At 38.6% G+C, this 5,000-nt stretch overlaps 5 non-coding genes across 5 annotated transcripts; all 5 read right to left on the reverse strand.

Moving 5' to 3' along the window:
- Positions 1-355: 355 nt before the first annotated feature.
- Positions 356-474, reverse strand: LOC132150292 (5S ribosomal RNA). The gene has a single exon (XR_009435529.1). It is a non-coding gene; the product is annotated as a 5S ribosomal RNA (ribosomal RNA).
- An 84-nt stretch (positions 475-558) lies between these two features.
- Positions 559-677, reverse strand: LOC132150460 (5S ribosomal RNA). Its single transcript, XR_009435692.1, has one exon. It is a non-coding gene; the product is annotated as a 5S ribosomal RNA (ribosomal RNA).
- Positions 678-1,427: 750 nt separating this feature from the next.
- LOC132151078 (5S ribosomal RNA) lies at positions 1,428-1,546 on the reverse strand. The gene has a single exon (XR_009436241.1). It is a non-coding gene; the product is annotated as a 5S ribosomal RNA (ribosomal RNA).
- A 1,332-nt stretch (positions 1,547-2,878) lies between these two features.
- Positions 2,879-2,997, reverse strand: LOC132150271 (5S ribosomal RNA). Its single transcript, XR_009435508.1, has one exon. It is a non-coding gene; the product is annotated as a 5S ribosomal RNA (ribosomal RNA).
- A 604-nt stretch (positions 2,998-3,601) lies between these two features.
- On the reverse strand, positions 3,602-3,720 carry LOC132151079 (5S ribosomal RNA). Its single transcript, XR_009436242.1, has one exon. It is a non-coding gene; the product is annotated as a 5S ribosomal RNA (ribosomal RNA).
- Between the last annotated feature and the right edge of the window lie 1,280 nt (positions 3,721-5,000).

The following is a 5,000-nucleotide window of genomic DNA, read 5'->3' on the forward strand; positions in this document are numbered from 1 at the left end:
AAAGTACTAACCAGGCCTATTAGATAATTACTGAAAAAATCCAAAAGTACTAACCTGGCCCAAACCTGCTTACATTCTGAGATCGGGCATTGACTCTTTTTTTTTTTTTTTTTTGCAAGATTATTGGATAATTAGTGAAAATTTCCTAAAGTACTAACCAGGCCTATTAGATAATTACTGAAAAAATCCAAAAGTACTAACCTGGCCCAAACCTGCTCAGATTTGGAGATCAGTTGAGATCGGGCATAGCCAGGATGGTATGGCCATAAGCGAAGGAGGCTGCAAAGAGAGGGCTATTTAAAGATCAGCCACTATAATCGCCAGTGCTTTATATAAGTAGGGAAGGAAACCCAAAAGCTTACAGCACCTGGTATTCCAAGGCGGTCTCCCATCCAAGTACTAACCAGGCCCAAACCTGCTTAGCTTCCGAGATCAGACGAGATCTGGCATAGCCAGGTTGGTATGGCCGTAAGCAAAGGAGGCTGCAAAGAGAGGGCTATTTAAAGATCAGCCACTATAATCGCCAGTGCTTTATATAAGTAGGGAAGGAAACCCGAAAGCTTACAGCAGCTGGTATTCCCAGGCGGTCTCCCATCCAAGTACTAACCAGGCCCAAACCTGCTTAGCTTCCGAGATCAGACGAGATCAGGCATAGCCAGGTTGGTATGGCCGTAAGCGAAGGAGGCTGCAAAGAGAGGGCTATTTAAAGATCAGCCACTATAATCGCCAGTGCATTATTATATAAGTAGGGAAGGAAACCCAAAAGCTTACAGCACCTGGTATTCCCAAAAGTACTAACCAGGCCTATTAGATATTTACTGAAAAAATCCAAAAGAACTAACCTGGCCCAAACCTGCTAACATTCTGAGGTCGGGCATTGACTCTTTTTTTTTTTTTGCAAGATTATTGGACAATTAGTGAAAATTTCCAAAAGTACTAACCAGGCCTATTAGATAATTACTGAAAAAATCCAAAAGTACTAACCTGGCCCAAACCTGCTTACATTCTGAGATCGGGCATTGACTCTTTTTTTTTTTTTTTGCAAGATTATTGGACAATTCGTGAAAATTTCCTAAAGTACTAACCAGGCCTATTAGATAATTATTGAAAAATTCCAAAATTACTAACCTGACCCAAACCTGCTTACATTCTGAGATCGGGCATTGACTCTTTTTTTTTTTTTTTTGCAAGATTATTGGACAATTAGTGAACATTTCCAAAAGTACTAACCAGGCCTATTAGATAATTACTGAAAAAATCCAAAAGTACTAACCTGGCCCAAACCTGCTTAGATTTGGAGATCAGTTGAGATCGGGCATAGCCAGGATGGTATGGCCATAAGCGAAGGAGGCTGCAAAGAGAGGGCTATTTAAAGATCAGCCACTATAATCGCCAGTGCTTTATATAAGTAGGGAAGGAAACCCAAAAGCTTACAGCACCTGGTATTCCCAGGCGGTCTCCCATCCAAGTACTAACCAGGCCCAAACCTGCTTAGCTTCCGAGATCAGACGAGATCGGGCATAGCCAGGTTGGAATGGCCGTAAGCGAAGGAGGCTGCAAAGAGAGGGCTATTTAAAGATCAGCCACTATAATCGCCAGTGCATTATATAAGTAGGGAAGGAAACCCAAAAGCTTACAGCACCTGGTATTCCCAAAAGTACTAACCAGGCCTATTAGATAATTACTGAAATAATCCAAAAGTACTAACCTGGCCCAAACCTGCTTACATTCTGAGATCGGGCATTGACTCTTTTTTTTTTTCTTTTTTTTTTGCAAGATTATTGGACAATTAGTGAAAATTTCCTAAAGTACTAACCAGGCCTATTAGATAATTATTGAAAAAATCCAAAAGTACTAACCTGGCCCAAACCTGCTTACATTCCGAGATCGGGCATTGACTCTTTTTTTTTTTTTTTGCAAGATTATTGGACAATTAGTGAAAATTTCCTAAAGTACTAACCAGGCCTATTAGATAATTATTGAAAAAATCCAAAAGTACTAACCTGGCCCAAACCTGCTTACATTCTGAGATCGGGCATTGACTCTTTCTTGTTGTTTTTACAAGATTATTAGACAATTAGTGAATTTTTCCAAAAGTACTAACCAGGCCTATTAGATATTTACTGAAAAAATCCAAAAGAACTAACCTGGCCCAAACCTGCTAACATTCTGAGGTCGGGCATTGACTCTTTTTTTTTTTTTGCAAGATTATTGGACAATTAGTGAAAATTTCCAAAAGTACTAACCAGGCCTATTAGATAATTACTGAAAAAATCCAAAAGTACTAACCTGGCCCAAACCTGCTTACATTCTGAGATCGGGCATTGACTCTTTTTTTTTTTTTTTTTGCAAGATTATTGGACAATAAGTGAAAATTTCCTAAAGTACTAACCAGGCCTATTAGATAATTACTGAAAAAATCCAAAAGTACTAACCTGGCCCAAACCTGCTTACATTCTGAGATCGGGCATTGACTCTTTTTTTTTTTTTTGCAAGATTATTGGACAATTCGTGAAAATTTCCTAAAGTACTAACCAGGCCTATTAGATAATTATTGAAAAATTCCAAAATTACTAACCTGACCCAAACCTGCTTACATTCTGAGATCGGGCATTGACTCTTTTTTTTTTTTTTTTTGCAAGATTATTGGACAATTAGTGAACATTTCCAAAAGTACTAACCAGGCCTATTAGATAATTACTGAAAAAATCCAAAAGTACTAACCTGGCTCAAACCTGCTTAGATTTGGAGATCAGTTGAGATCGGGCATAGCCAGGATGGTATGGCCATAAGCGAAAGAGGCTGCAAAGAGAGGGCTATTTAAAGATCAGCCACTATAATCGCCAGTGCTTTATATAAGTAGGGAAGGAAACCCAAAAGCTTACATCACCTGGTATTCCCAGGCGGTCTCCCATCCAAGTACTAACCAGGCCCAAACCTGCTTAGCTTCCGAGATCAGACGAGATCGGGCATAGCCAGGTTGGAATGGCCGTAAGCGAAGGAGGCTGCAAAGAGAGGGCTATTTAAAGATCAGCCACTATAATCGCCAGTGCATTATATAAGTAGGGAAGGAAACCCAAAAGCTTACAGCACCTGGTATTCCCAAAAGTACTAACCAGGCCTATTAGATATTTACTGAAAAAATCCAAAAGTACTAACCTGGCCCAAACCTGCTTACATTCTGAGATCGGGCATTGACTCTTTTTTTTTTTTTTTGCAAGATTATTGGACAATTCGTGAAAATTTCCTAAAGTACTAACCAGGCCTATTAGATAATTATTGAAAAATTCCAAAATTACTAACCTGACCCAAACCTGCTTACATTCTGAGATCGGGCATTGACTCTTTTTTTTTTTTTTTGCAAGATTATTGGACAATTAGTGAACATTTCCAAAAGTACTAACCAGGCCTATTAGATAATTACTGAAAAAATCCAAAAGTACTAACCTGGCCCAAACCTGCTTAGATTTGGAGATCAGTTGAGATCGGGCATAGCCAGGATGGTATGGCCATAAGCGAAGGAGGCTGCAAAGAGAGGGCTATTTAAAGATCAGCCACTATAATCGCCAGTGCTTTATATAAGTAGGGAAGGAAACCCAAAAGCTTACAGCACCTGGTATTCCCAGGCGGTCTCCCATCCAAGTACTAACCAGGCCCAAACCTGCTTAGCTTCCGAGATCAGACGAGATCGGGCATAGCCAGGTTGGAATGGCCGTAAGCGAAGGAGGCTGCAAAGAGAGGGCTATTTAAAGATCAGCCACTATAATCGCCAGTGCATTATATAAGTAGGGAAGGAAACCCAAAAGCTTACAGCACCTGGTATTCCCAAAAGTACTAACCAGGCCTATTAGATAATTACTGAAATAATCCAAAAGTACTAACCTGGCCCAAACCTGCTTACATTCTGAGATCGGGCATTGACTCTTTTTTTTTTTCTTTTTTTTTTGCAAGATTATTGGACAATTAGTGAAAATTTCCTAAAGTACTAACCAGGCCTATTAGATAATTATTGAAAAAATCCAAAAGTACTAACCTGGCCCAAACCTGCTTACATTCCGAGATCGGGCATTGACTCTTTTTTTTTTTTTTTGCAAGATTATTGGACAATTAGTGAAAATTTCCTAAAGTACTAACCAGGCCTATTAGATAATTATTGAAAAAATCCAAAAGTACTAACCTGGCCCAAACCTGCTTACATTCTGAGATCGGGCATTGACTCTTTCTTGTTGTTTTTACAAGATTATTAGACAATTAGTGAATTTTTCCAAAAGTACTAACCAGGCCTATTAGATATTTACTGAAAAAATCCAAAAGAACTAACCTGGCCCAAACCTGCTAACATTCTGAGGTCGGGCATTGACTCTTTTTTTTTTTTTTGCAAGATTATTGGACAATTAGTGAAAATTTCCAAAAGTACTAACCAGGCCTATTAGATAATTACTGAAAAAATCCAAAAGTACTAACCTGGCCCAAACCTGCTTACATTCTGAGATCGGGCATTGACTCTTTTTTTTTTTTTTTTGCAAGATTATTGGACAATAAGTGAAAATTTCTAAAAGTACTAACCAGGCCTATTAGATAATTACTGAAAAAATCCAAAAGTACTAACCTGGCCCAAACCTGCTTACATTCTGAGATCGGGCATTGACTCTTTTTTTTTTTTTGCAAGATTATTGGACAATTCGTGAAAATTTCCTAAAGTACTAACCAGGCCTATTAGATAATTATTGAAAAATTCCAAAATTACTAACCTGACCCAAACCTGCTTACATTCTGAGATCGGGCATTGACTCTTTTTTTTTTTTTTTTTGCAAGATTATTGGACAATTAGTGAACATTTCCAAAAGTACTAACCAGGCCTATTAGATAATTACTGAAAAAATCCAAAAGTACTAACCTGGCTCAAACCTGCTTAGATTTGGAGATCAGTTGAGATCGGGCATAGCCAGGATGGTATGGCCATAAGCGAAAGAGGCTGCAAAGAGAGGGCTATTTAAAGA

Source organism: Carassius carassius, chromosome 9, assembly GCF_963082965.1.
Source record: "Carassius carassius chromosome 9, fCarCar2.1, whole genome shotgun sequence".
Classification (NCBI taxonomy): domain Eukaryota; kingdom Metazoa; phylum Chordata; class Actinopteri; order Cypriniformes; family Cyprinidae; genus Carassius; species Carassius carassius.